The 27,500-nt window shown below is 47.5% G+C and overlaps 22 non-coding genes across 22 annotated transcripts; all 22 read right to left on the reverse strand.

Moving 5' to 3' along the window:
• Window positions 1-385: 385 nt before the first annotated feature.
• On the reverse strand, window positions 386-458 carry Trnar-ucg (transfer RNA arginine (anticodon UCG)). The gene has a single exon. It is a non-coding gene; the product is annotated as a tRNA-Arg (tRNA).
• Window positions 459-1,903: 1,445 nt separating this feature from the next.
• On the reverse strand, window positions 1,904-1,976 carry Trnar-ucg (transfer RNA arginine (anticodon UCG)). Its single transcript has one exon. It is a non-coding gene; the product is annotated as a tRNA-Arg (tRNA).
• A 923-nt stretch (window positions 1,977-2,899) lies between these two features.
• Trnam-cau (transfer RNA methionine (anticodon CAU)) lies at window positions 2,900-2,972 on the reverse strand. The gene has a single exon. It is a non-coding gene; the product is annotated as a tRNA-Met (tRNA).
• Window positions 2,973-3,424: 452 nt separating this feature from the next.
• Trnar-ucg (transfer RNA arginine (anticodon UCG)) lies at window positions 3,425-3,497 on the reverse strand. The gene has a single exon. It is a non-coding gene; the product is annotated as a tRNA-Arg (tRNA).
• A 1,448-nt stretch (window positions 3,498-4,945) lies between these two features.
• On the reverse strand, window positions 4,946-5,018 carry Trnar-ucg (transfer RNA arginine (anticodon UCG)). The gene has a single exon. It is a non-coding gene; the product is annotated as a tRNA-Arg (tRNA).
• Window positions 5,019-6,464: 1,446 nt separating this feature from the next.
• On the reverse strand, window positions 6,465-6,537 carry Trnar-ucg (transfer RNA arginine (anticodon UCG)). Its single transcript has one exon. It is a non-coding gene; the product is annotated as a tRNA-Arg (tRNA).
• A 1,461-nt stretch (window positions 6,538-7,998) lies between these two features.
• On the reverse strand, window positions 7,999-8,071 carry Trnar-ucg (transfer RNA arginine (anticodon UCG)). Its single transcript has one exon. It is a non-coding gene; the product is annotated as a tRNA-Arg (tRNA).
• A 1,443-nt stretch (window positions 8,072-9,514) lies between these two features.
• Window positions 9,515-9,587, reverse strand: Trnar-ucg (transfer RNA arginine (anticodon UCG)). The gene has a single exon. It is a non-coding gene; the product is annotated as a tRNA-Arg (tRNA).
• Window positions 9,588-11,019: 1,432 nt separating this feature from the next.
• On the reverse strand, window positions 11,020-11,092 carry Trnar-ucg (transfer RNA arginine (anticodon UCG)). Its single transcript has one exon. It is a non-coding gene; the product is annotated as a tRNA-Arg (tRNA).
• A 1,431-nt stretch (window positions 11,093-12,523) lies between these two features.
• Trnar-ucg (transfer RNA arginine (anticodon UCG)) lies at window positions 12,524-12,596 on the reverse strand. Its single transcript has one exon. It is a non-coding gene; the product is annotated as a tRNA-Arg (tRNA).
• A 1,428-nt stretch (window positions 12,597-14,024) lies between these two features.
• Trnar-ucg (transfer RNA arginine (anticodon UCG)) lies at window positions 14,025-14,097 on the reverse strand. The gene has a single exon. It is a non-coding gene; the product is annotated as a tRNA-Arg (tRNA).
• A 931-nt stretch (window positions 14,098-15,028) lies between these two features.
• Window positions 15,029-15,101, reverse strand: Trnae-cuc (transfer RNA glutamic acid (anticodon CUC)). Its single transcript has one exon. It is a non-coding gene; the product is annotated as a tRNA-Glu (tRNA).
• Window positions 15,102-15,553: 452 nt separating this feature from the next.
• Window positions 15,554-15,626, reverse strand: Trnar-ucg (transfer RNA arginine (anticodon UCG)). The gene has a single exon. It is a non-coding gene; the product is annotated as a tRNA-Arg (tRNA).
• A 916-nt stretch (window positions 15,627-16,542) lies between these two features.
• Window positions 16,543-16,615, reverse strand: Trnae-cuc (transfer RNA glutamic acid (anticodon CUC)). The gene has a single exon. It is a non-coding gene; the product is annotated as a tRNA-Glu (tRNA).
• Window positions 16,616-17,067: 452 nt separating this feature from the next.
• On the reverse strand, window positions 17,068-17,140 carry Trnar-ucg (transfer RNA arginine (anticodon UCG)). Its single transcript has one exon. It is a non-coding gene; the product is annotated as a tRNA-Arg (tRNA).
• Window positions 17,141-18,560: 1,420 nt separating this feature from the next.
• Trnar-ucg (transfer RNA arginine (anticodon UCG)) lies at window positions 18,561-18,633 on the reverse strand. The gene has a single exon. It is a non-coding gene; the product is annotated as a tRNA-Arg (tRNA).
• Window positions 18,634-19,531: 898 nt separating this feature from the next.
• Trnae-cuc (transfer RNA glutamic acid (anticodon CUC)) lies at window positions 19,532-19,604 on the reverse strand. Its single transcript has one exon. It is a non-coding gene; the product is annotated as a tRNA-Glu (tRNA).
• Window positions 19,605-20,056: 452 nt separating this feature from the next.
• On the reverse strand, window positions 20,057-20,129 carry Trnar-ucg (transfer RNA arginine (anticodon UCG)). Its single transcript has one exon. It is a non-coding gene; the product is annotated as a tRNA-Arg (tRNA).
• A 1,452-nt stretch (window positions 20,130-21,581) lies between these two features.
• Window positions 21,582-21,654, reverse strand: Trnar-ucg (transfer RNA arginine (anticodon UCG)). Its single transcript has one exon. It is a non-coding gene; the product is annotated as a tRNA-Arg (tRNA).
• A 925-nt stretch (window positions 21,655-22,579) lies between these two features.
• Window positions 22,580-22,652, reverse strand: Trnam-cau (transfer RNA methionine (anticodon CAU)). Its single transcript has one exon. It is a non-coding gene; the product is annotated as a tRNA-Met (tRNA).
• A 452-nt stretch (window positions 22,653-23,104) lies between these two features.
• Trnar-ucg (transfer RNA arginine (anticodon UCG)) lies at window positions 23,105-23,177 on the reverse strand. Its single transcript has one exon. It is a non-coding gene; the product is annotated as a tRNA-Arg (tRNA).
• Window positions 23,178-24,617: 1,440 nt separating this feature from the next.
• On the reverse strand, window positions 24,618-24,690 carry Trnar-ucg (transfer RNA arginine (anticodon UCG)). The gene has a single exon. It is a non-coding gene; the product is annotated as a tRNA-Arg (tRNA).
• Window positions 24,691-27,500: the final 2,810 nt, after the last annotated feature.

Raw genomic sequence — 27,500 nt, forward strand, 5'->3', positions numbered from 1 at the left:
AGAGTCTCTCCATGCTGCCTAATGTTATCCTAACGTCACACTCGTCACGTACTTCACTTTTATTTCATAATCATTTCTGAGAGGTAAAGGAATTGCATGACAATCTGCAGAGCTAGCGGCGTCAAAATTAACACACATACTTGATGTGACTCAAAAGCCGTACGAGCTACTTTCCGACGTTGTTTTAGATGTGCAAGTGGCAGTCAAAACTCGCGTTGAGGGCACTCTGCCGACCATTTCGCTATTTAACACCGGTCTTGTTTGTGTGTTTCAGGCTCAAGACCATCTCCAAGAACAGAATGGTCAACAGCAACATTCAGACGGTTTCGTACTGCTCAATTGCTAGATTAAAACGGTATGTTTCTTTTTCAGAACTGGAAAAACACGACCGTGACAGGATTCGAACCTGCAATCTTCGGATCCGAAGTCCGACGCCTTATCCATTAGGCCACACGGTCACTGACGACCAAGTACAACTTATATACGACTCATCTCGAAACGCTCACGCCCCTGAGGAATTGTGTTTTCGTTCCACACAGCCGCTGCCCCTTACTCTTTCCCAACCATTCGTTACATTCAACCTCTTACGAGACCGACCAAACATAGACAGGAAAACAACACCACACACTTTGCGCATTCGGAATCGATGGCAGGGTGTCCCTCGCCGCATTTGCTACGATGGCCATTTGCTACTTCTGCAGAAGCGGCGACGACGACGACGACGACGACGACGACGACGACGACGACCGCGAGAGGCTCCGAGATTTGTGTGAAATACATCTATAAAATGTAATTCAGACTGCCTCGTAACACCTTATGCCGTACTGCTTTGGCAAATGCTTTATCTGCGCCATTCGCCTTAATCACATCTGAGAGTAATTCTTAATAATTCGCCTGTCGCTAATTGTACCTCATCACAGATACTGTTTGCTATACGGCCACGACGCGCAACTGATTTCCAAGATTCGTCTTCCTCCTGTGAGGATGGAACTCACGACCCCTGGTTTACTAGACCAATGCTCTACCACTGAGCTAAACAGGCGCCGCCTAGCGGCACTTTTGCGTACTTCGTCCGTACGGTCGTCTGAATCATCAGACTTCAGCTGACAACACTTCATATTTTCGACTAATATTTGCAGCTGAGGCGACCCATTACTGCTTGGCTACACATCTGACATGTAGCCGATGTTCTCTCCAAACAAAACCACCTGCACTTCAGAACATGACTTTCACACATGTCTACAAAATCACCTTCACCTTCAAATACAGTTTTCTTGCGACTGATGGAGACGTAGGCAAATTTTAAAGTTGCTATTTCCATTACATCACGTTAATCAGAAAATCAGTAATATACATCTGCAGCGGAAAAAATTCCGTTCCCCCAGCGTAGGGCCCGAACCCACTACCCTGTGAATAAGAGTCTCATGCTCTACCGACTGAGCTAGCCGTGCTGCCTCGTCGAATACCTGCTGGGTAGCAGATCACACTGTACTCGTTTGGGTTGGGTGGTCCCATACAGAATCTCTCCATGCTGCCTAATGTTTTCCTAACGTCACACTCGTCACGTACTTCACTTTTATTTCATAATCATTTCTGAGAGGTAAAGGAATTGCATGACAATCTGCAGAGCTAGCGGCGTCAAAATTAACACACATACTTGATGTGACTCAAAAGCCGTACGAGCTACTTTCCGACGTTGTTTTTGATGTGCAAGTGGCAGTCAAAACTCGCGTTGAGGGCACTCTGCCGACCATTTCGCTATTTAACACCGGTCTTGTTATGTGTGTTTCAGGCTCAAGACCATCTCCAAGAACAGAATGGTCAACAGCAACATTCAGACGGTTTTGTACTGCTCAATTGCTACATTAAAACGGTATGTTTCTTTTTCAGAACTGGAAAAACACGACTGTGACAGGATTCGAACCTGCAATCTTCGGATCCGAAGTCCGACGCCTTATACATTAGGCCACACGGTCACTGACGACCAAGTACAACTTAAAAAACGACTCATCTCGAAACGCTCACGCCCCTGAGGAATTGTGTTTTCGTTCCACACAGACGCTGCCCCTTACTCTTTCCCACCCATTCGTTACATTCAACCTCTTACGAGACCGACCAAACATAGACAGGAAAACAAGACCACACACTTTGCGCATTCGGAATCGATGGCAGGGTGTCCCTCGCCGCATTTGCTACGATGGCCATTTGCTACTTCTGCAGAAGCGGCGGCGCCGACGACGACGACGACGACGACGACGACGACGACCGCGAGAAGCTCTGAGATTTGTGAGAAATACATCTATAAAATGTAATTCAGACTGCCTCGTCCCACCTTATGCCATACTGCTTTGACAAATGCTTTATCTGCGCCATTCGCCTTAATCACATCTCAGAGTAATTCTTAATAATACGCCTGTCGCTAATTGTTCCTCATCACAGATACTGTTTGCTATACGGCCACGACGCGCAACTGATTTCCAAGATTCGTCTTCCTCCTGTGAGGATGGAACTCACGACCCCTGGTTTACTAGACCACTGCTCTACCACTGAGCTAAACAGGCGCCGCCTAGCGGCACTTTTGCGTACTTCGTCGTTACGGTCGTCTGAATCATCAGACTTCAGCTGACAACACTTCATATTTTCCACTAATATTTGCAACTATGGCGACCCATTACTGCTTGGCTACACATCTGACATGTAGCCGATGTTCTCTCCAAACAAAACCACCTGCACTTCAGAACATGGCTTTCACACATGTCTACAAAATCACCTTCACCTTCAAATACAGTTTTCTTGCGACTGATGGAGACGTAGGCAAATTTTAAAGTTGCTATTTCCATTACATCACGTTAATCAGAAAATCGGTAATATACATCTGCAGCGGAAAAAAATTCTATTCCGCCCAGCATAGGGCTCGAACCCACGACCCTGTGAATATGAGTCTCATGCTCTACCTACTGAGCTAGCCGTGCTGCCTCGCTGGATACCTGCTGGGTAGCAGATCACACTGTACTCGTTTGGGTTTAATGGTCCCATACAGAGTCTCTCCATGCTGCCTAATGTTATCCTAACGTCACACTCGTCACGTACTTCACTTTTATTTCATAATCATTTCTGAGAGGTAAAGGAATTGCATGACAATCTGCAGAGCTAGCGGCGTCAAAATTAACACACATACTTGATGTGACTCAAAAGCCGTACGAGCTACTTTCCGACGTTGTTTTAGATGTGCAAGTGGCAGTCAAAACTCGCGTTGAGGGCACTCTGCCGACCATTTCGCTATTTAACACCGGTCTTGTTATGTGTGTTTCAGGCTCAAGACCATCTCCAAGAACAGAATGGTCAACAGCAACATTCAGACGGTTTCGTACTGCTCAATTGCTAGATTAAAACGGTATGTTTCTTTTTCAGAACTGGAAAAACACGACCGTGACAGGATTCGAACCTGCAATCTTCGGATCCGAAGTCCGACGCCTTATCCATTAGGCCACACGGTCACTGACGACCAAGTACAACTTATATACGACTCATCTCGAAACGCTCACGCCCCTGAGGAATTGTGTTTTCGTTCCACACAGCCGCTGCCCCTTACTCTTTCCCAACCATTCGTTACATTCAACCTCTTACGAGACCGACCAAACATAGACAGGAAAACAACACCACACACTTTGCGCATTCGGAATCGATGGCAGGGTGTCCCTCGCCGCATTTGCTACGATGGCCATTTGCTACTTCTGCAGAAGCGGCGGCGGCGACGACGACGACGACGACGACGACGACGACGACGACCGCGAGAGGCTCCGAGATTTTTGTGAAATACATCTATAAAATGTAATTCAGACTGCCTCGTAACACCTTATGCCGTACTGCTTTGGCAAATGCTTTATCTGCGCCATTCGCCTTAATCACATCTGAGAGTAATTCTTAATAATTCGCCTGTCGCTAATTGTACCTCATCACAGATACTGTTTGCTATACGGCCACGACGCGCAACTGATTTCCAAGATTCGTCTTCCTCCTGTGAGGATGGAACTCACGACCCCTGGTTTACTAGACCAATGCTCTACCACTGAGCTAAACAGGCGCCGCCTAGCGGCACTTTTGCGTACTTCGTCCGTACGGTCGTCTGAATCATCAGACTTCAGCTGACAACACTTCATATTTTCGACTAATATTTGCAGCTGAGGCGACCCATTACTGCTTGGCTACACATCTGACATGTAGCCGATGTTCTCTCCAAACAAAACCACCTGCACTTCAGAACATGACTTTCACACATGTCTACAAAATCACCTTCACCTTCAAATACAGTTTTCTTGCGACTGATGGAGACGTAGGCAAATTTTAAAGTTGCTATTTCCATTACTTCACGTTAATCAGAAAATCAGTAATATACATCTGCAGCGGAAAAAATTCCGTTCCCCCAGCGTAGGGCCCGAACCCACTACCCTGTGAATAAGAGTCTCATGCTCTACCGACTGAGCTAGCCGTGCTGCCTCGTCGAATACCTGCTGGGTAGCAGATCACACTGTACTCGTTTGGGTTGGGTGGTCCCATACAGAATCTCTCCATGCTGCCTAATGTTTTCCTAACGTCACACTCGTCACGTACTTCACTTTTATTTCATAATCATTTCTGAGAGGTAAAGGAATTGCATGACAATCTGCAGAGCTAGCGGCGTCAAAATTAACACACATACTTGATGTGACTCAAAAGCCGTACGAGCTACTTTCCGACGTTGTTTTTGATGTGCAAGTGGCAGTCAAAACTCGCGTTGAGGGCACTCTGCCGACCATTTCGCTATTTAACACCGGTCTTGTTATGTGTGTTTCAGGCTCAAGACCATCTCCAAGAACAGAATGGTCAACAGCAACATTCAGACGGTTTCGTACTGCTCAATTGATACATTAAAACGGTATGTTTCTTTTTCAGAACTGGAAAAACACGACCGTGACAGGATTCGAACCTGCAATCTTCGGATCCGAAGTCCGACGCCTTATACATTAGGCCACACGGTCACTGACGACCAAGTACAACTTATATACGACTCATCTCGAAACGCTCACGTCCCTGAGGAATTGTGTTTTCGTTCCACACAGACGCTGCCCCTTACTCTTTCCCACCCATTCGTTACATTCAACCTCTTACGAGACCGACCAAACATAGACAGGAAAACAAGACCACACACTTTGCGCATTCGGAATCGATGGCAGGGTGTCCCTCGCCGCATTTGCTACGATGGCCATTTGCTACTTCTGCAGAAGCGGCGGCGGCGGCGGCGACGACGACGACGACGACGACGACGACCGCGAGAGGCTCCGAGATTTGTGTGAAATACATCTATAAAATGTAATTCAGACTGCCTCGTAACACCTTATGCCGTACTGCTTTGGCAAATGCTTTATCTGCGCCATTCGCCTTAATCACATCTGAGAGTAATTCTTAATAATTCGCCTGTCGCTAATTGTACCTCATCACAGATACTGTTTGCTATACGGCCACGACGCGCAACTGATTTCCAAGATTCGTCTTCCTCCTGTGAGGATGGAACTCACGACCCCTGGTTTACTAGACCAATGCTCTACCACTGAGCTAAACAGGTGCCGCCTAGCGGCACTTTTGCGTACTTCGTCCGTACGGTCGTCTGAATCATCAGACTTCAGCTGACAACACTTCATATTTTCGACTAATATTTGCAGCTGAGGCGACCCATTACTGCTTGGCTACACATCTGACATGTAGCCGATGTTCTCTCCAAACAAAACCACCTGCACTTCAGAACATGACTTTCACACATGTCTACAAAATCACCTTCACCTTCAAATACAGTTTTCTTGCGACTGATGGAGACGTAGGCAAATTTTAAAGTTGCTATTTCCATTACATCACGTTAATCAGAAAATCAGTAATATACATCTGCAGCGGAAAAAATTCCGTTCCCCCCAGCGTAGGGCCCGAACCCACTACCCTGTGAATAAGAGTCTCATGCTCTACCGACTGAGCTAGCCGTGCTGCCTCGTCGAATACCTGCTGGGTAGCAGATCACACTGTACTCGTTTGGGTTGGGTGGTCCCATACAGAATCTCTCCATGCTGCCTAATGTTTTCCTAACGTCACACTCGTCACGTACTTCACTTTTATTTCATAATCATTTCTGAGAGGTAAAGGAATTGCATGACAATCTGCAGAGCTAGCGGCGTCAAAATTAACACACATACTTGATGTGACTCAAAAGCCGTACGAGCTACTCTCCGACGTTGTTTTAGATGTGCAAGTGCCAGTCAAAACTCTCGTTGAGGGCACTCTGCCGACCATTTCGCTATTTAACACCGGTCTTGTTATGTGTGTTTCAGGCTCAAGACCATCTCCAAGAACAGAATGGTCAACAGCAACATTCAGACGGTTTTGTACTGCTCAATTGCTACATTAAAACGGTATGTTTCTTTTTCAGAACTGGAAAAACACGACCGTGACAGGATTCGAACCTGCAATCTTCGGATCCGAAGTCCGACGCCTTATACATTAGGCCACACGGTCACTGACGACCAAGTACAACTTATAAACGACTCATCTCGAAACGCTCACGCCCCTGAGGAATTGTGTTTTCGTTCCACACAGGCGCTGCCTCTTACTCTTTCCCACCCATTCGTTACATTCAACCTCTTAGGAGACCGACCAAACATAGACAGGAAAACAAGACCACACACTTTGCGCATTCGGAATCGATGGCAGGGTGTCCCTCGCCGCATTTGCTACGATGGCCATTTGCTACTTCTGCAGAAGCGGCGGCGGCGGCGACGACGACGACGACGACGACGACGACGACGACGACGACGACGACCGCGAGAGGCTCCGAGATTTGTGTGAAATACATCTATAAAATGTAATTCAGACTGCCTCGTAACACCTTATGCCGTACTGCTTTGGCAAATGCTTTATCTGCGCCATTCGCCTTAATCACATCTGAGAGTAATTCTTAATAATTCGCCTGTCGCTAATTGTACCTCATCACAGATACTGTTTGCTATACGGCCACGACGCGCAACTGATTTCCAAGATTCGTCTTCCTCCTGTGAGGATGGAACTCACGACCCCTGGTTTACTAGACCAATGCTCTACCACTGAGCTAAACAGGCGCCGCCCAGCGGCACTTTTGCGTACTTCGTCCGTACGGTCGTCTGAATCATCAGACTTCAGCTGACAACACTTCATATTTTCGACTAATATTTGCAGCTGAGGCGACCCATTACTGCTTGGCTACACATCTGACATGTAGCCGATGTTCTCTCCAAACAAAACCACCTGCACTTCAGAACATGACTTTCACACATGTCTACAAAATCACCTTCACCTTCAAATACAGTTTTCTTGCGACTGATGGAGACGTAGGCAAATTTTAAAGTTGCTATTTCCATTACATCACGTTAATCAGAAAATCAGTAATATACATCTGCAGCGGAAAAAATTCCGTTCCCCCCAGCGTAGGGCCCGAACCCACTACCCTGTGAATAAGAGTCTCATGCTCTACCGACTGAGCTAGCCGTGCTGCCTCGTCGGATACCTGCTGGGTAGCAGATCACACTGTACTCGTTTGGGTTGGGTGGTCCCATACAGAATCTCTCCATGCTGCCTAATGTTTTCCTAACGTCACACTCGTCACGTACTTCACTTTTATTTCATAATCATTTCTGAGAGGTAAAGGAATTGCATGACAATCTGCAGAGCTAGCGGCGTCAAAATTAACACACATACTTGATGTGACTCAAAAGCCGTACGAGCTACTTTCCGACGTTGTTTTAGATGTGCAAGTGGCAGTCAAAACTCGCGTTGAGGGCACTCTGCCGACCATTTCGCTATTTAACACAGGTCTTGTTATGTGTGTTTCAGGCTCAAGACCATCTCCAAGAACAGAATGGTCAACAGCAACATTCAGACGGTTTCGTACTGCTCAATTGCTAGATTAAAACGGTATGTTTCTTTTTCAGAACTGGAAAAACACGACCGTGACAGGATTCGAACCTGCAATCTTCGGATCCGAAGTCCGACGCCTTATCCATTAGGCCACACGGTCACTGACGACCAAGTACAACTTATATACGACTCATCTCGAAACGCTCACGCCCCTGAGGAATTGTGTTTTCGTTCCACACAGCCGCTGCCCCTTACTCTTTCCCAACCATTCGTTACATTCAACCTCTTACGAGACCGACCAAACATAGACAGGAAAACAAGACCACACACTTTGCGCATTCGGAATCGATGGCAGGGTGTCCCTCGCCGCATTTGCTACGATGGCCATTTGCTACTTCTGCAGAAGCGGCGACGACGACGACGACGACGACGACGACGACGACGACCGCGAGAGGCTCCGAGATTTGTGTGAAATACATCTATAAAATGTAATTCAGACTGCCTCGTAACACCTTATGCCGTACTGCTTTGGCAAATGCTTTATCTGCGCCATTCGCCTTAATCACATCTGAGAGTAATTCTTAATAATTCGCCTGTCGCTAATTGTACCTCATCACAGATACTGTTTGCTATACGGCCACGACGCGCAACTGATTTCCAAGATTCGTCTTCCTCCTGTGAGGATGGAACTCACGACCCCTGGTTTACTAGACCAATGCTCTACCACTGAGCTAAACAGGCGCCGCCTAGCGGCACTTTTGCGTACTTCGTCCGTACGGTCGTCTGAATCATCAGACTTCAGCTGACAACACTTCATATTTTCGACTAATATTTGCAGCTGAGGCGACCCATTACTGCTTGGCTACACATCTGACATGTAGCCGATGTTCTCTCCAAACAAAACCACCTGCACTTCAGAACATGACTTTCACACATGTCTACAAAATCACCTTCACCTTCAAATACAGTTTCCTTGCGACTGATGGAGACGTAGGCAAATTTTAAAGTTGCTATTTCCATTACATCACGTTAATCAGAAAATCAGTAATATACATCTGCAGCGGAAAAAATTCCGTTCCCCCCAGCGTAGGGCCCGAACCCACTACCCTGTGAATAAGAGTCTCATGCTCTACCGACTGAGCTAGCCGTGCTGCCTCGTCGAATACCTGCTGGGTAGCAGATCACACTGTACTCGTTTGGGTTAAGTGGTCCCATACAGAATCTCTCCATGCTGCCTAATGTTTTCCTAACGTCACACTCGTCACGTACTTCACTTTTATTTCATAATCATTTCTGAGAGGTAAAGGAATTGCATGACAATCTGCAGAGCTAGCGGCGTCAAAATTAACACACATACTTGATGTGACTCAAAAGCCATACGAGCTACTTTCCGACGTTGTTTTTGATGTGCAAGTGGCAGTCAAAACTCTCGTTGAGGGCACTCTGCCGACCATTTCGCTATTTAACACCGGTCTTGTTATGTGTGTTTCAGGCTCAAGACCATCTCCAAGAACAGAATGGTCAACAGCAACATTCAGACGGTTTTGTACTGCTCAATTGCTAGATTAAAACGGTATGTTTCTTTTTCAGAACTGGAAAAACACGACCGTGACAGGATTCGAACCTGCAATCTTCGGATCCGAAGTCCGACGCCTTATCCATTAGGCCACACGGTCACTGACGACCAAGTACAACTTATATACGACTCATCTCGAAACGCTCACGCCCCTGAGGAATTGTGTTTTCGTTCCACACAGCAGCTGCCCCTTACTCTTTCCCAACCATTCGTTACATTCAACCTCTTACGAGACCGACCAAACATAGACAGGAAAACAAGACCACACACTTTGCGCATTCGGAATCGATGGCAGGGTGTCCCTCGCCGCATTTGCTACGATGGCCATTTGCTACTTCTGCAGAAGCGGCGACGACGACGACGACGACGACGACCGCGAGAGGCTCCGAGATTTGTGTGAAATACATCTATAAAATGTAATTCAGACTGCCTCGTAACACCTTATGCCGTACTGCTTTGGCAAATGCTTTATCTGCGCCATTCGCCTTAATCACATCTGAGAGTAATTCTTAATAATTCGCCTGTCGCTAATTGTACCTCATCACAGATACTGTTTGCTATACGGCCACGACGCGCAACTGATTTCCAAGATTCGTCTTCCTCCTGTGAGGATGGAACTCACGACCCCTGGTTTACTAGACCAATGCTCTACCACTGAGCTAAACAGGCGCCGCCTAGCGGCACTTTTGCGTACTTCGTCCGTACGGTCGTCTGAATCATCAGACTTCAGCTGACAACACTTCATATTTTCGACTAATATTTGCAGCTGAGGCGACCCATTACTGCTTGGCTACACATCTGACATGTAGCCGATGTTCTCTCCAAACAAAACCACCTGCACTTCAGAACATGGCTTTCACACATGTCTACAAAATCACCTTCACCTTCAAATACAGTTTTCTTGCGACTGATGGAGACGTAGGCAAATTTTAAAGTTGCTATTTCCATTACATCACGGTAATCAGAAAATCGGTAATATACATCTGCAGCGGAAAAAAATTCCATTCCGCCCAGCATAGGGCTCGAACCCACGACCCTGTGAATATGAGTCTCATGCTCTAGCTACTGAGCTAGCCGTGCTGCCTCGCTGGATACCTGCTGCGTAGCAGATCACACTGTACTCGTTTGGGTTTGGTGGTCCCATACAGAGTCTCTCCATGCTGCCTAATGTTATCCTAACATCACACTCGTCACGTACTTCACTTTTATTTCATAATCATTTCTGAGAGGTAAAGGAATTGCATGACAATCTGCAGAGCTAGCGGCGTCAAAATTAACACACATACTTCATGTGACTCAAAAGCCGTACGAGCTACTTTCCGACGTTGTTTTAGATGTGCAAGTGGCAGTCAAAACTCGCGTTGAGGGCACTCTGCCGACCATTTCGCTATTTAACACCGGTCTTGTTATGTGTGTTTCAGGCTCAAGACCATCTCCAAGAACAGAATGGTCAACAGCAACATTCAGACGGTTTCGTACTGCTCAATTGCTAGATTAAAACGGTATGTTTCTTTTTCAGAACTGGAAAAACACGACCGTGACAGGATTCGAACCTGCAATCTTCGGATCCGAAGTCCGACGCCTTATCCATTAGGCCACACGGTCACTGACGACCAAGCACAACTTATATACGACTCATCTCGAAACGCTCACGCCCCTGAGGAATTGTGTTTTCGTTCCACACAGCCGCTGCCCCTTACTCTTTCCCAACCATTCGTTACATTCAACCTCTTACGAGACCGACCAAACATAGACAGGAAAACAAGACCACACACTTTGCGCATTCGGAATCGATGGCAGGGTGTCCCTCGCCGCATTTGCTACGATGGCCATTTGCTACTTCTGCAGAAGCGGCGACGACGACGACGACGACGACGACCGCGAGAGGCTCCGAGATTTGTGTGAAATACATCTATAAAATGTAATTCAGACTGCCTCGTAACACCTTATGCCGTACTGCTTTGGCAAATGCTTTATCTGCGCCATTCGCCTTAATCACATCTGAGAGTAATTCTTAATAATTCGCCTGTCGCTAATTGTACCTCATCACAGATACTGTTTGCTATACGGCCACGACGCGCAACTGATTTCCAAGATTCGTCTTCCTCCTGTGAGGATGGAACTCACGACCCCTGGTTTACTAGACCAATGCTCTACCACTGAGCTAAACAGGCGCCGCCTAGCGGCACTTTTGCGTACTTCGTCCGTACGGTCGTCTGAATCATCAGACTTCAGCTGACAACACTTCATATTTTCGACTAATATTTGCAGCTGAGGCGACCCATTACTGCTTGGCTACACATCTGACATGTAGCCGATGTTCTCTCCAAACAAAACCACCTGCACTTCAGAACATGACTTTCACACATGTCTACAAAATCACCTTCACCTTCAAATACAGTTTCCTTGCGACTGATGGAGACGTAGGCAAATTTTAAAGTTGCTATTTCCATTACATCACGTTAATCATAAAATCAGTAATATACATCTGCAGCGGAAAAAATTCCGTTCCCCCCAGCGTAGGGCCCGAACCCACTACCCTGTGAATAAGAGTCTCATGCTCTACCGACTGAGCTAGCCGTGCTGCCTCGTCGAATACCTGCTGGGTAGCAGATCACACTGTACTCGTTTGGGTTGGGTGGTCCCATACAGAATCTCTCCATGCTGCCTAATGTTTTCCTAACGTCACACTCGTCACGTACTTCACTTTTATTTCATAATCATTTCTGAGAGGTAAAGGAATTGCATGACAATCTGCAGAGCTAGCGGCGTCAAAATTAACACACATACTTGATGTGACTCAAAAGCCATACGAGCTACTTTCCGACGTTGTTTTTGATGTGCAAGTGGCAGTCAAAACTCGCGTTGAGGGCACTCTGCCGACCATTTCGCTATTTAACACCGGTCTTGTTATGTGTGTTTCAGGCTCAAGACCATCTCCAAGAACAGAATGGTCAACAGCAACATTCAGACGGTTTCGTACTGCTCAATTGCTACATTAAAACGGTATGTTTCTTTTTCAGAACTGGAAAAACACGACCGTGACAGGATTCGAACCTGCAATCTTCGGATCCGAAGTCCGACGCCTTATACATTAAGCCACACGGTCACTGACGACCAAGTACAACTTATATACGACTCATCTCGAAACGCTCACGTCCCTGAGGAATTGTGTTTTCGTTCCACACAGACGCTGCCCCTTACTCTTTCCCACCCATTCGTTACATTCAACCTCTTACGAGACCGACCAAACATAGACAGGAAAACAAGACCACACACTTTGCGCATTCGGAATCGATGGCAGGGTGTCCCTCGCCGCATTTGCTACGATGGCCATTTGCTACTTCTGCAGAAGCGGCGGCGACGACGACGACGACGACCGCGAGAGGCTCCGAGATTTGTGTGAAATACATCTATAAAATGTAATTCAGACTGCCTCGTAACACCTTATGCCGTACTGCTTTGGCAAATGCTTTATCTGCGCCATTCGCCTTAATCACATCTGAGAGTAATTCTTAATAATACGCCTGTCGCTAATTGTACCTCATCACAGATACTGTTTGCTATACGGCCACGACGCGCAACTGATTTCCAAGATTCGTCTTCCTCCTGTGAGGATGGAACTCACGACCCCTGGTTTACTAGACCAATGCTCTACCACTGAGCTAAACAGGCGCCGCCTAGCGGCACTTTTGCGTACTTCGTCCGTACGGTCGTCTGAATCATCAGACTTCAGCTGACAACACTTCATATTTTCGACTAATATTTGCAGCTAAGGCGACCCATTACTGCTTGGCTACACATCTGACATGTAGCTGATGTTCTCTCCAAACAAAACCACCTGCACTTCAGAACATGACTTTCACACATGTCTACAAAATCACCTTCACCTTCAAATACAGTTTTCTTGCGACTGATGGAGACGTAGGCAAATTTTAAAGTTGCTATTTCCATTACATCACGTTAATCAGAAAATCAGTAATATACATCTGCAGCGGAAAAAATTCCGTTCCCCCCAGCGTAGGGCCCGAACCCACTACCCTGTGAATAAGAGTCTCATGCTCTACCGACTGAGCTAGCCGTGCTGCCTCGTCGGATACCTGCTGGGTAGCAGATCACACTGTACTCGTTTGGGTTGGGTGGTCCCATACAGAATCTCTCCATGCTGCCTAATGTTTTCCTAACGTCACACTCGTCACGTACTTCACTTTTATTTCATAATCATTTCTGAGAGGTAAAGGAATTGCATGACAATCTGCAGAGCTAGCGGCGTCAAAATTAACACACATACTTGATGTGACTCAAAAGCCGTACGAGCTACTTTCCGACGTTGTTTTAGATGTGCAAGTGGCAGTCAAAACTCGCGTTGAGGGCACTCTGCCGACCATTTCGCTATTTAACACCGGTCTTGTTATGTGTGTTTCAGGCTCAAGACCATCTCCAAGAACAGAATGGTCAACAGCAACATTCAGACGGTTTCGTACTGCTCAATTGCTAGATTAAAACGGTATGTTTCTTTTTCAGAACTGGAAAAACACGACCGTGACAGGTTTCGAACCTGCAATCTTCGGATCCGAAGTCCGACGCCTTATCCATTAGGCCACACGGTCATTGACGACCAAGTACAACTTATATACGACTCATCTCGAGACGCTCACGCCCCTGAGGAATTGTGTATTCGTTCCACACAGAGGCTGCCCCTTACTCTTTCCCACCCATTCGTTACATTCAACCTCTTACGAGACCGACCAAACATAGACAGGAAAACAAGACCACACACTTTGCGCATTCGGAATCGATGGCAGGGTGTCCCTCGCCGCATTTGCTACGATGGCCATTTGCTACTTCTGCAGAAGCGGCCTCGGCGCCGGCGGCGGCGGCGGCGGCGACGACGACGACGACGACGACCGCGAGAGGCTCTGAGATTTGTGAGAAATACATCTATAAAATGTAATTCAGACTGCCTCGTCCCACCTTATGCCATACTGCTTTGACAAATGCTTTATCTGCGCCATTCGCCTTAATCACATCTCAGAGTAATTCTTAATAATACGCCTGTCGCTAATTGTTCCTCATCACAGATACTGTTTGCTATACGGCCACAACGCGCAACTGATTTCCAAGATTCGTCTTCCTCCTGTGAGGATGGAACTCACGACCCCTGGTTTACTAGACCAATGCTCTACCACTGAGCTAAACAGGCGCCGCCTAGCGGCACTTTTGCGTACTTCGTCCGTACGGTCGTCTGAATCATCAGACTTCAGCTGACAACACTTCATATTTTCCACTAATATTTGCAACTATGGCGACCCATTACTCCTTGGCTACACATCTGACATGTAGCCGATGTTCTCTCCAAACAAAACCACCTGCACTTCAGAACATGGCTTTCACACATGTCTACAAAATCACCTTCACCTTCAAATACAGTTTTCTTGCGACTGATGGAGACGTAGGCAAATTTTAAATTTGCTATTTCCATTACATCACGTTAATCAGAAAATCGGTAATATACATCTGCAGCGGATAAAAATTCCGTTCCGCCCAGCGTAGGGCTCGAACCCACGACCCTGTGAATGAGAGTCTCATGCTCTACCTACTGAGCTAGCCGTGCTGCCTCGCTGGATATCTGCTGGGTAGCAGATCACACTGTACTCGTTTGGGTTTGGTGGTCCCATACAGAATCTCTCCATGCTGCCTAATGTTATCCTAACGTCACACTCGTCACGTACTTCACTTTTATTTCATAATCATTTCTGAGAGGTAAAGGAATTGCATGACAATCTGCAGAGCTAGCGGCGTCAAAATTAACACACATGCTTGATGTGACTCAAAAGCCGTACGAGTTACTTTCCGACGTTGTTTTAGATGTGCAAGTGCCAGTCAAAACTCGCGGTGAGGGCACTCTGCCGACCATTTCGCTATTTAACACCGGTCTTGTTGTGTGTGTTTCAGGCTCAAGACCATCTCCAAGCACAGAATGGTCAACAGCAACATTCAGACGGTTTCGTACTGCTCAATTGCTAGATTAAAACGGTATGTTTCTTTTTCAGAACTGGAAAAACACGACCGTGACAGGATTCGAACCTGCAATCTTCGGATCCGAAGTCCGACGCCTTATCCATTAGGCCACACGGTCACTGACGACCAAGTACAACTTATATACGACTCATCTCGAAATGCTCACGCCCCTGAGGAATTGTGTTTTCGTTCCACACAGCCGCTGCCCCTTACACTTTCCCAACCATTCGTTACATTCAACCTCTTACGAGACCGACCAAACATAGACAGGAAAACAAGACCACACACTTTGCGCATTCGGAATCGATGGCAGGGTGTCCCTCGCCGCATTTGCTACGATGGCCATTTGCTACTTCTGCAGAAGCGGCGGCGCCGACGACGACGACGACGACGACGACGACCGCGAGAAGCTCTGAGATTTGTGAGAAATACATCTATAAAATGTAATTCAGACTGCCTCGTCCCACCTTATGCCATACTGCTTTGACAAATGCTTTATCTGCGCCATTCGCCTTAATCACATCTCAGAGTAATTCTTAATAATACGCCTGTCGCTAATTGTTCCTCATCACAGATACTGTTTGCTATACGGCCACAACGCGCAACTGATTTCCAAGATTCGTCTTCCTCCTGTGAGGATGGAACTCACGACCCCTGGTTTACTAGACCAATGCTCTACCACTGAGCTAAACAGGCGCCGCCTAGCGGCACTTTTGCGTACTTCGTCCGTACGGTCGTCTGAATCATCAGACTTCAGCTGACAACACTTCATATTTTCCACTAATATTTGCAACTATGGCGACCCATTACTCCTTGGCTACACATCTGACATGTAGCCGATGTTCTCTCCAAACAAAACCACCTGCACTTCAGAACATGGCTTTCACACATGTCTACAAAATCACCTTCACCTTCAAATACAGTTTTCTTGCGACTGATGGAGACGTAGGCAAATTTTAAATTTGCTATTTCCATTACATCACGTTAATCAGAAAATCGGTAATATACATCTGCAGCGGATAAAAATTCCGTTCCGCCCAGCGTAGGGCTCGAACCCACGACCCTGTGAATGAGAGTCTCATGCTCTACCTACTGAGCTAGCCGTGCTGCCTCGCTGGATACCTGCTGGGTAGCAGATCACACTGTACTCGTTTGGGTTTGGTGGTCCCATACAGAATCTCTCCATGCTGCCTAATGTTATCCTAACGTCACACTCGTCACGTACTTCACTTTTATTTCATAATCATTTCTGAGAGGTAAAGGAATTGCATGACAATCTGCAGAGCTAGCGGCGTCAAAATTAACACACATACTTGATGTGACTCAAAAGCCGTACGAGCTACTTTCCGACGTTGTTTTAGATGTGCAAGTGGCAGTCAAAACTCGCGTTGAGGGCACTCTGCCGACCATTTCGCTATGTAACACCGGTCTTGTTATGTGTGTTTCAGGCTCAAGACCATCTCCAAGAACAGAATGGTCAACAGCAACATTCAGACGGTTTCGTACTGCTCAATTGCTAGATTAAAACGGTATGTTTCTTTTTCAGAACTGGAAAAACACGACCGTGACAGGATTCGAAACTGCAATCTTCGGATCCGAAGTCCGACGCCTTATCCATTAGGCCACACGGTCACTGACGACCAAGTACAACTTATATACGACTCATCTCGAAACGCTCACGCCCCTGAGGAATTGTGTTTTCGTTCCACACAGCCGCTGCCCCTTACTCTTTCCCAACCATTCGTTACATTCAACCTCTTACGAGACCGACCAAACACAGACAGGAAAACAAGACCACACACTTTGCGCATTCGGAATCGATGGCAGGGTGTCCCTCGCCGCATTTGCTACGATGGCCATTTGCTACTTCTGCAGAAGCGGCGGCGACGACGACGACGACGACCGCGAGAGGCTCCGAGATTTGTGTGAAATACATCTATAAAATGTAATTCAGACTGCCTCGTAACACCTTATGCCGTACTGCTTTGGCAAATGCTTTATCTGCGCCATTCGCCTTAATCACATCTGAGAGTAATTCTTAATAATTCGCCTGTCGCTAATTGTACCTCATCACAGATACTGTTTGCTATACGGCCACGACGCGCAACTGATTTCCAAGATTCGTCTTCCTCCTGTGAGGATGGAACTCACGACCCCTGGTTTACTAGACCAATGCTCTACCACTGAGCTACACAGGCGCCGCCTAGCGGCACTTTTGCGTACTTCGTCCGTACGGTCGTCTGAATCATCAGACTTCAGCTGACAACACTTCATATTTTCGACTAATATTTGCAGCTAAGGCGACCCATTACTGCTTGGCTACACATCTGACATGTAGCCGATGTTCTCTCCAAACAAAACCACCTGCACTTCAGAACATGACTTTCACACATGTCTACAAAATCACCTTCACCTTCAAATACAGTTTCCTTGCGACTGATGGAGACGTAGGCAAATTTTAAAGTTGCTATTTCCATTACATCACGTTAATCAGAAAATCAGTAATATACATCTGCAGCGGAAAAAATTCCGTTCCCCCCAGCGTAGGGCCCGAACCCACTACCCTGTGAATAAGAGTCTCATGCTCTACCGACTGAGCTAGCCGTGCTGCCTCGTCGGATACCTGCTGGGTAGCAGATCACACTGTACTCGTTTGGGTTGGGTGGTCCCATACAGAATCTCTCCATGCTGCCTAATGTTTTCCTAACGTCACACTCGTCACGTACTTCACTTTTATTTCATAATCATTTCTGAGAGGTAAAGGAATTGCATGACAATCTGCAGAGCTAGCGGCGTCAAAATTAACACACATGCTTGATGTGACTCAAAAGCTGTACGAGTTACTTTCCGACGTTGTTTTAGATGTGCAAGTGCCAGTCAAAACTCGCGGTGAGGGCACTCTGCCGACCATTTCGCTATTTAACACCGGTCTTGTTGTGAGTGTTTCAGGCTCAAGACCATCTCCAAGCACAGAATGGTCAACAGCAACATTCAGACGGTTTCGTACTGCTAGATTAAAAGGGTATGTTTCTTTTTCAGAACTGGAAAAACACGACCGTGACTGGATTCGAACCTGCAATCTTCGGATCCGAAGTCCGACGCCTTATCCATTAGGCCACACGGTCACTGACGACCAAGTACAACTTATATACGACTCATCTCGAAACGCTCACGCCCCTGAGAAATTGTGTTTTCGTTCCACACAGCCGCTGCCCCTTACTCTTTCCCAACCATTCGTTACATTCAACCTCTTACGAGACCGACCAAACATAGACAGGAAAACAAGACCACACACTTTACGCATTCGGAATCGATGGCAGGGTGTCCCTCGCCGCATTTGCTACGATGGCCATTTGATACTTCCGCAGAAGCGGCGGCGGCGACGACGACCGCGAGAGGCTCCGAGATTTGTGTGAAATACATCTAAAAAATGTAATTCAGACTGCCTCGTAACACCTTATGCCGTACTGCTTTGGCAAATGCTTTATCTGCGCCATTCGCCTTAATCACATCTGAGAGTAATTCTTAATAATACGCCTGTCGCTAATTGTTCCTCATCACAGTTACTGTTTGCTATACGGCCACGATGTGCAACTGATTTCCAAGATTCGTCTTCCTCCTGTGAGGATGGAACTCACGACCCCTGGTTAACTAGACCAATGCTCTACCACTGAGCTAAACCGGCGCCGCCTAGCGGCACTATTGCGTACTTCGTCCGTACGGTCGTCTGAATCATCAGACTTCAGCTGACAACACTTCATATTTTCGACTAATATTTGCAGCTATGGCGACCCATTACTGCTTGGCTACACATCTGACACGTAGCCGATGTTCTCTCCAAACAAAACCACCTGCACTTCAGAACATGACTTTCACACATGTCTACAAAATCACCTTCACCTTCAAATACAGCTTTCTTGCGACTGATGGAGACGTAGGCACATTTTAAAGTTGCTATTTCCATTACATCACGTTAATCAGAAAATCGGTAATTTACATCTGCAGCGGATAAAAATTCCGTTCCGCCCAGCGTAGGGCTCGAACCCACGACCCTGTGAATGAGAGTCTCATGCTCTACCGACTGAGCTAGCCGTGCTGCCTCGTCGGATACCTGCTGGGTAGCAGATCACACTGTACTCGTTTGGGTTGGGTGATCCCATACAGAATCTCTCCATGCTGCCTAATGTTTTCCTAACGTCACACTCGGGACGTAATTCACTTTTATTTCATAATCATTTCTGAGAGGTAAAGGAAATGCATGACAATCTGCAGAGCTAGCGGTGTCAAAATTAACACACATGCTTGATGTGACTCAAAAGCCGTACGAGTTACTTTCCGACGTTGTTTTAGATGTGCAAGTGGCAGTCAAAACTCGCGGTGAGGGCACTCTGCCGACCATTTCGCTATTTAACACCGGTCTTGTTGTGTGTGTTTCAGGCTCAAGACCATCTCCAAGAACAGAATGGTCAACAGCAACATTCAGACGGTTTTGTACTGCTCAATTGCTAGATTAAAACGGTATGTTTCTTTTTCAGAACTGGAAAAACACGACCGTGACAGGATTCGAACCTGCAATCTTCGGATCCGAAGTCCGACGCCTTATCCATTAGGCCACACGGTCACTGACGACCAAGTACAACTTATATACGACTCATCTCGAAACGCTCACGCCCCTGAGGAATTGTGTTTTCGTTCCACACAGCCGCTGCCCCTTACTCTTTCCCAACCATTCGTTACATTCAACCTCTTACGAGACCGACCAAACATAGACAGGAAAACAAGACCACACACTTTGCGCATTCGGAATCGATGGCAGGGTGTCCCTCGCCGCATTTGCTACGATGGCCATTTGCTACTTCTGCAGAATCGGCGGCGCCGACGACGACGACGACGACGACGACGACGACGACGACGACCGCGAGAAGCTTTGAGATTTGTGAGAAATACATCTATAAAATGTAATTCAGACTGCCTCGTCCCACTTTATGCCGTACTGCTTTGGCAAATTCTTTATCTGAACCATTCGCCTTAGTCACATCTGAGAGAAATTCTTAATAATACGAATGTCGCTAATTGTACCTCATCACAGATACTGTTTGCTATATGGCCACGATGCGCAACTGATTTCGAAGATTCGTCTTCCTCCTGTGAGGATGGAACTCACGAACCCTGGTTTACTAGACCAATGCTCTACCACTGAGCTAAACTGGCGCCGCCTAGCGGCACTTTTGCGTACTTCGTCCGTACGGTCGTCTGAATCATCAGACTTCAGCTGACAACACTTCATATTTTCGACTAATATTTGCAGCTAAGGCGACCCATTACTGCTTGGCTACACATCTGACATGTAGCCGATGTTCTCTCCAAACAAAACCACCTGCACTTCAGAACATGACTTTCACACATGTCTACAAAATCACCTTCACCTTCAAATACAGTTTTCTTGCGACTGATGGAGACGTAGGCAAATTTTAAAGTTGCTATTTCCATTACATCACGTTAATCAGAAAATCAGTAATATACATCTGCAGCGGAAAAAATTCCGTTCCCCCCAGCGTAGGGCTCGAACCCACTACCCTGTGAATAAGAGTCTCATGCTCTACCGACTGAGCTAGCCGTGCTGCCTCGTCGGATACCTGCTGGGTAGCAGATCACACTGTACTCGTTTGGGTTGGGTGGTCCCATACAGAATCTCTCCATGCTGCCTAATGTTTTCCTAACGTCACACTCGTCACGTACTTAACTTTTATTTCATAATCATTTCTGAGAGGTAAAGGAATTGCATGACAATCTGCAGAGCTAGCGGCGTCAAAATTAACACACATGCTTGATGTGACTCAAAAGCCGTACGAGTTACTTTCCGACGTTGTTTTAGATGTGCAAGTGCCAGTCAAAACTCGCGGTGAGGGCACTCTGCCGACCATTTCGCTATTTAACACCGGTCTTGTTGTGTGTGTTTCAGGCTCAAGACCATCTCCAAGCACAGAATGGTCAACAGCAACATTCAGACGGTTTCGTACTGCTCAATTGCTAGATTAAAACGGTATGTTTCTTTTTCAGAACTGGAAAAACACGACCGTGACAGGATTCGAACCTGCAATCTTCGGATCCGAAGTCCGACGCCTTATCCATTAGGCCACACGGTCACTGACGACCAAGTACAACTTATATACGACTCATCTCGAAATGCTCACGCCCCTGAGGAATTGTGTTTTCGTTCCACACAGCCGCTGCCCCTTACTCTTTCCCAACCATTCGTTACATTCAACCTCTTACGAGACCGACCAAACATAGACAGGAAAACAAGACCACACACTTTGCGCATTCGGAATCGATGGCAGGGTGTCCCTCGCCGCATTTGCTACGATGGCCATTTGCTACTTCTGCAGAAGCGGCGGCGCCAACGACGACGACGACGACGACGACGACGACGACGACCGCGAGAAGCTCTGAGATTTGTGAGAAATACATCTATAAAATGTAATTCAGACTGCCTCGTCCCACCTTATGCCATACTGCTTTGACAAATGCTTTATCTGCGCCATTCGCCTTAATCACATCTCAGAGTAATTCTTAATAATACGCCTGTCGCTAATTGTTCCTCATCACAGGTACTGTTTGCTATACGGCCACAACGCGCAACTGATTTCCAAGATTCGTCTTCCTCCTGTGAGGATGGAACTCACGACCCCTGGTTTACTAGACCAATGCTCTACCACTGAGCTAAACAGGCGCCGCCTAGCGGCACTTTTGCGTACTTCGTCCGTACGGTCGTCTGAATCATCAGACTTCAGCTGACAACACTTCATATTTTCCACTAATATTTGCATCTATGGCGACCCATTACTCCTTGGCTACACATCTGACATATAGCCGATGTTCTCTCCAAACAAAACCACCTGCACTTCAGAACATGGCTTTCACACATGTCTACAAAATCACCTTCACCTTCAAATACAGTTTTCTTGCGACTGATGGAGACGTAGGCAAATTTTAAATTTGCTATTTCCATTACATCACGTTAATCAGAAAATCGGTAATATACATCTGCAGCGGAAAAAAATTCCATTCCGCCCAGCATAGGGCTCGAACCCACGACCCTGTGAATATGAGTCTCATGCTCTACCTACTGAGCTAGCCGTGCTGCCTCGCTGGATACCTGCTGGGTAGCAGATCACACTGTACTCGTTTGGGTTTGGTGGTCCCATACAGAATCTCTCCATGCTGCCTAATGTTATCCTAACGTCACACTCGTCACGTACTTCACTTTTATTTCATAATCATTTCTGAGAGGTAAAGGAATTGCATGACAATCTGCAGAGCTAGCGGCGTCAAAATTAACACACATACTTGATGTGACTCAAAAGCCGTACGAGCTACTTTCCGACGTTGTTTTAGATGTGCAAGTGGCAGTCAAAACTCGCGTTGAGGGCACTCTGCCGACCATTTCGCTATTTAACACCGGTCTTGTTATGTGTGTTTCAGGCTCAAGACCATCTCCAAGAACAGAATGGTCAACAGCAACATTCAGACGGTTTCGTACTGCTCAATTGCTAGATTAAAACGGTATGTTTCTTTTTCAGAACTGGAAAAACACGACCGTGACAGGATTCGAAACTGCAATCTTCGGATCCGAAGTCCGACGCCTTATCCATTAGGCCACATGGTCACTGACGACCAAGTACAACTTATATACGACTCATCTCGAAACGCTCACGCCCCTGAGGAATTGTGTTTTCGTTCCACACAGCCGCTGCCCCTTACTCTTTCCCAACCATTCGTTACATTCAACCTCTTACGAGACCGACCAAACATAGACAGGAAAACAAGACCACACACTTTGCGCATTCGGAATCGATGGCAGGGTGTCCCTCGCCGCATTTGCTACGATGGCCATTTGCTACTTCTGCAGAAGCGGCGGCGACGACGACGACGACGACGACGACGACGACCGCGAGAGGCTCCGAGATTTGTGTGAAATACATCTATAAAATGTAATTCAGACTGCCTCGTAACACCTTATGCCGTACTGCTTTGGCAAATGCTTTATCTGCGCCATTCGCCTTAATCACATCTGAGAGTAATTCTTAATAATTCGCCTGTCGCTAATTGTACCTCATCACAGATACTGTTTGCTATACGGCCACGACGCGCAACTGATTTCCAAGATTCGTCTTCCTCCTGTGAGGATGGAACTCACGACCCCTGGTTTACTAGACCAATGCTCTACCACTGAGCTACACAGGCGCCGCCTAGCGGCACTTTTGCGTACTTCGTCCGTACGGTCGTCTGAATCATCAGACTTCAGCTGACAACACTTCATATTTTCGACTAATATTTGCAGCTAAGGCGACCCATTACTGCTTGGCTACACATCTGACATGTAGCCGATGTTCTCTCCAAACAAAACCACCTGCACTTCAGAACATGACTTTCACACATGTCTACAAAATCACCTTCACCTTCAAATACAGTTTTCTTGCGACTGATGGAGACGTAGGCAAATTTTAAAGTTGCTATTTTCATTACATCACGTTAATCAGAAAATCAGTAATATACATCTTCAGCGGAAAAAATTCCGTTCCCCCCAGCGTAGGGCCCGAACCCACTACCCTGTGAATAAGAGTCTCATGCTCTACCGACTGAGCTAGCCGTGCTGCCTCGTCGGATACCTGCTGGGTAGCAGATCACACTGTACTCGTTTGGGTTGGGTGGTCCCATACAGAATCTCTCCATGCTGCCTAATGTTTTCCTAACGTCACACTCGTCACGTACTTCACTTTTATTTCATAATCATTTCTGAGAGGTAAAGAAATTGCATGACAATCTGCAGAGCTAGCGGCGTCAAAATTAACACACATGCTTGATGTGACTCAAAAGCTGTACGAGTTACTTTCCGACGTTGTTTTAGATGTGCAAGTGCCAGTCAAAACTCGCGGTGGGGGCACTCTGCCGACCATTTCGCTATTTAACACCGGTCTTGTTGTGTGTGTTTCAGGCTCAAGACCATCTCCAAGCACAGAATGGTCAACAGCAACATTCAGACGGTTTCGTACTGCTCAATTGCTAGATTAAAACGGTATGTTTCTTTTTCAGAACTGGAAAAACACGACCGTGACTGGATTCGAACCTGCAATCTTCGGATCCGAAGTCCGACGCCTTATCCATTAGGCCACACGGTCACTGACGACCAAGTACAACATATATACGACTCATCTCGAAACGCTCACGCCCCTGAGAATTTGTGTTTTCGTTCCACACAGCCGCTGCCCCTTACTCTTTCCCAACCATTCGTTACATTCAACCTCTTACGAGACCGACCAAACATAGACAGGAAAACAAGACCACACACTTTACGCATTCGGAATCGATGGCAGGGTGTCCCTCGCCGCATTTGCTACGATGGCCATTTGATACTTCCGCAGAAGCGGCGGCGGCGACGACGACCGCGAGAGGCTCCGAGATTTGTGTGAAATACATCTAAAAAATGTAATTCAGACTGCCTCGTAACACCTTATGCCGTACTGTTTTTTTTTTTTTTTTTTTTTTTTTTTTTTTTTTTTTTTTCCTTTATTGTGATTTTAATACCTGTGACAAACAGGTAGGCCGGCAGCGGACCAAGTATGCCGCTCTTCGGCCTCAGAGTATACACAGAACAGAGATGAGTGAGATATAAAAACAATCAAGACGGCGGGGTACAAACAGTAGACAAAACAGAGTTAAAACGGAGTCGGTCACGTGCGTAGCACAATGGATAAAAGCGGAGAAACACGGTGCACAAACGCAGATGGCAGATGGCCACACGTGAACCAGCGGAGCACAAACGACGAAACACAAACACACTGCAGGAGAGTCGAGGCACAAACACATGCGATGGTCTTCGGCGTAGGACGATGAAAGTAACTGATGGAAGACAGCAGAGTCGTGGCCTGCCAAGGGGAAAAGGTGTGGGGAAGAGGAGAGAGAGGGGGAGGGGAAGATGCCAGTGGAGGAGAGGGATGGAGGAGAAGGGGGAGGGTAGGGGGAGTGGAAGCCCAAGGAGAAAGGGGAGGGGAGGGAGGGAGAGAAGGGAGAGAGGGTGCCCACAGGAAAAGGAGAGGAGAGGGAAGGTAAGGCTCAAAGTTGGTAGGAGGGGTAGATGGAGGGGAGGAGGGCATCATCAGGGAGGGGGAGTTGACGGAAGCCACCGAGGGAGAGGGTGTGGAGGGTGTAAAGATGGAGAGCAGGTGGGATATAGGAATGCAGGCGCGGCAGCGGGTTGGGGTGGGAGAGGATGGGAGAGACAAGAGGGTGTGGAGGATCAAGCTTGCGGGAGGTGTAGAGGATCCGTAACCGTTCGAGGAAAAGGAGGAGGTGCGGGAAGGGAATCAGGTCATAGAGGATCCGCGTGGGGGAAGGGAGACGGATGCGATAGGCGAGGCGGAGCGCATGGCGTTCTAGGATCTGAATGGACTTGTAGAAGGTAGGAGGGGCAGAGATCCAGGCGGGATGAGCATAGCAAAGGATAGGACGGATGAGGGACTTGTAGGTGTAGAGGATGGTGGAAGGGTCCAGACCCCATGTACGGCCAGAAAGGAGCTTAAGGAGGCGGAGGCGGGAGCGTGCCTTGGCTTGGATCGTCCGGAGATGTGGGTTCCAGGAGAGGCGACGGTCGAGGGTGACACCAAGGTACTTGAGAGTAGGTGTGAGGGTGATGGGACGGCCATAAATAGTAAGATAGAAATCAAGGAGACGGAAGGAACGAGTGGTTTTGCCTACAATGATCGCCTGGGTCTTGGAAGGATTGACCTTGAGCAACCACTGGTTACACCAAGTGGTGAACCGGTCAAGATAGGATTGGAGAAGGTGCTGGGAGCGTTGCAGGGTGGGAGCGAGGGCAAGGAAGGCAGTGTCATCGGCGTACTGGAGAAGGTGTAGGGGAGGTGCAGGTGGAGGCATGTCTGCCGTGTAAAGGAGGTAGAGAAGAGGGGAAAGGACGGAACCTTGGGGCACACCGGCGGAGGGGTAGAAGGTGTAGGAATCAGTGTTGTGGATGGTGACATAGGAAGGACGGTGGGAAAGGAAGGAAGCGACCAGACGGACATAGTTGAGAGGAAGAGCAAAGGTTTGGAGCTTGAAAAGGAGACCGGAATGCCACACACGGTCATATGCGCGTTCGAGGTCGAGGGAAAGGAAGATGGCGGAACGACGGGAATTGAGTTGTTCGGAGAGGAGGTGAGTGAGGTGAAGGAGGAGGTCATCGGCTGAGAAGGACGGCCGAAAGCCACATTGGGTAGGGGGGAGGAGGCGGTGTTGGTGAAGGTGCTTGTGTAGGCGGCGGGTAAGAATGGATTCCAGGACCTTGCTGAAGACCGAGGTAAGGCTGATGGGACGGTAGGAGGAGACAGCGGAAGGCGGTTTGTCGGGCTTGAGGAACATCAGGATCCGGGAGGTTTTCCACAGGTCGGGGTAGTAGCCGGTGGACAGGACCACATTGTAGAGCCTGGCCAATGTGGAGAGGAAGGAGGCAGGAGCTTCACGGAGGTGACGGTAAGTAACACGATCGTGACCGGGAGCAGTGTTGCGTTTAGGGCGAAGTGTAGCAATGATATCTTGAGTGGTGATTGGGGTATTTAGTTCTGTGTGTGTGATGTTGTCCAAGTACTGGAAGCCAGGAGCAAGCGGGGGGACAGAGGTATCAGTTCGATCACGGACATCAGGAAAGAGGGAATAATCGAACTGGGGATCGTCAGGGATGGTAAGGATATCGGAGAGGTAGGAGGCGAAATGGTTGGCCTTACTAAGGGCATCAGGGAAGGGGTGGTCATCATGAAGGAGAGGGTAGTAGGGAGAGGGTTTAGATCCGGTAAGGCGGCGGAAGGCTGACCAGTACTTGGACGAGTTGATAGGTAAGGTGGCATTAAGACGGGTGCATGTCTGTCGCCAGTCCCGGCGTTTCTTTGCCGTGAGTAAGTTCCTGATGTGTCGCTGTAGTTGCCGGTGGCGTCGTAGT

Source organism: Schistocerca gregaria, chromosome 3 (genome assembly GCF_023897955.1).
Source record: "Schistocerca gregaria isolate iqSchGreg1 chromosome 3, iqSchGreg1.2, whole genome shotgun sequence".
NCBI lineage: Eukaryota > Metazoa > Arthropoda > Insecta > Orthoptera > Acrididae > Schistocerca > Schistocerca gregaria.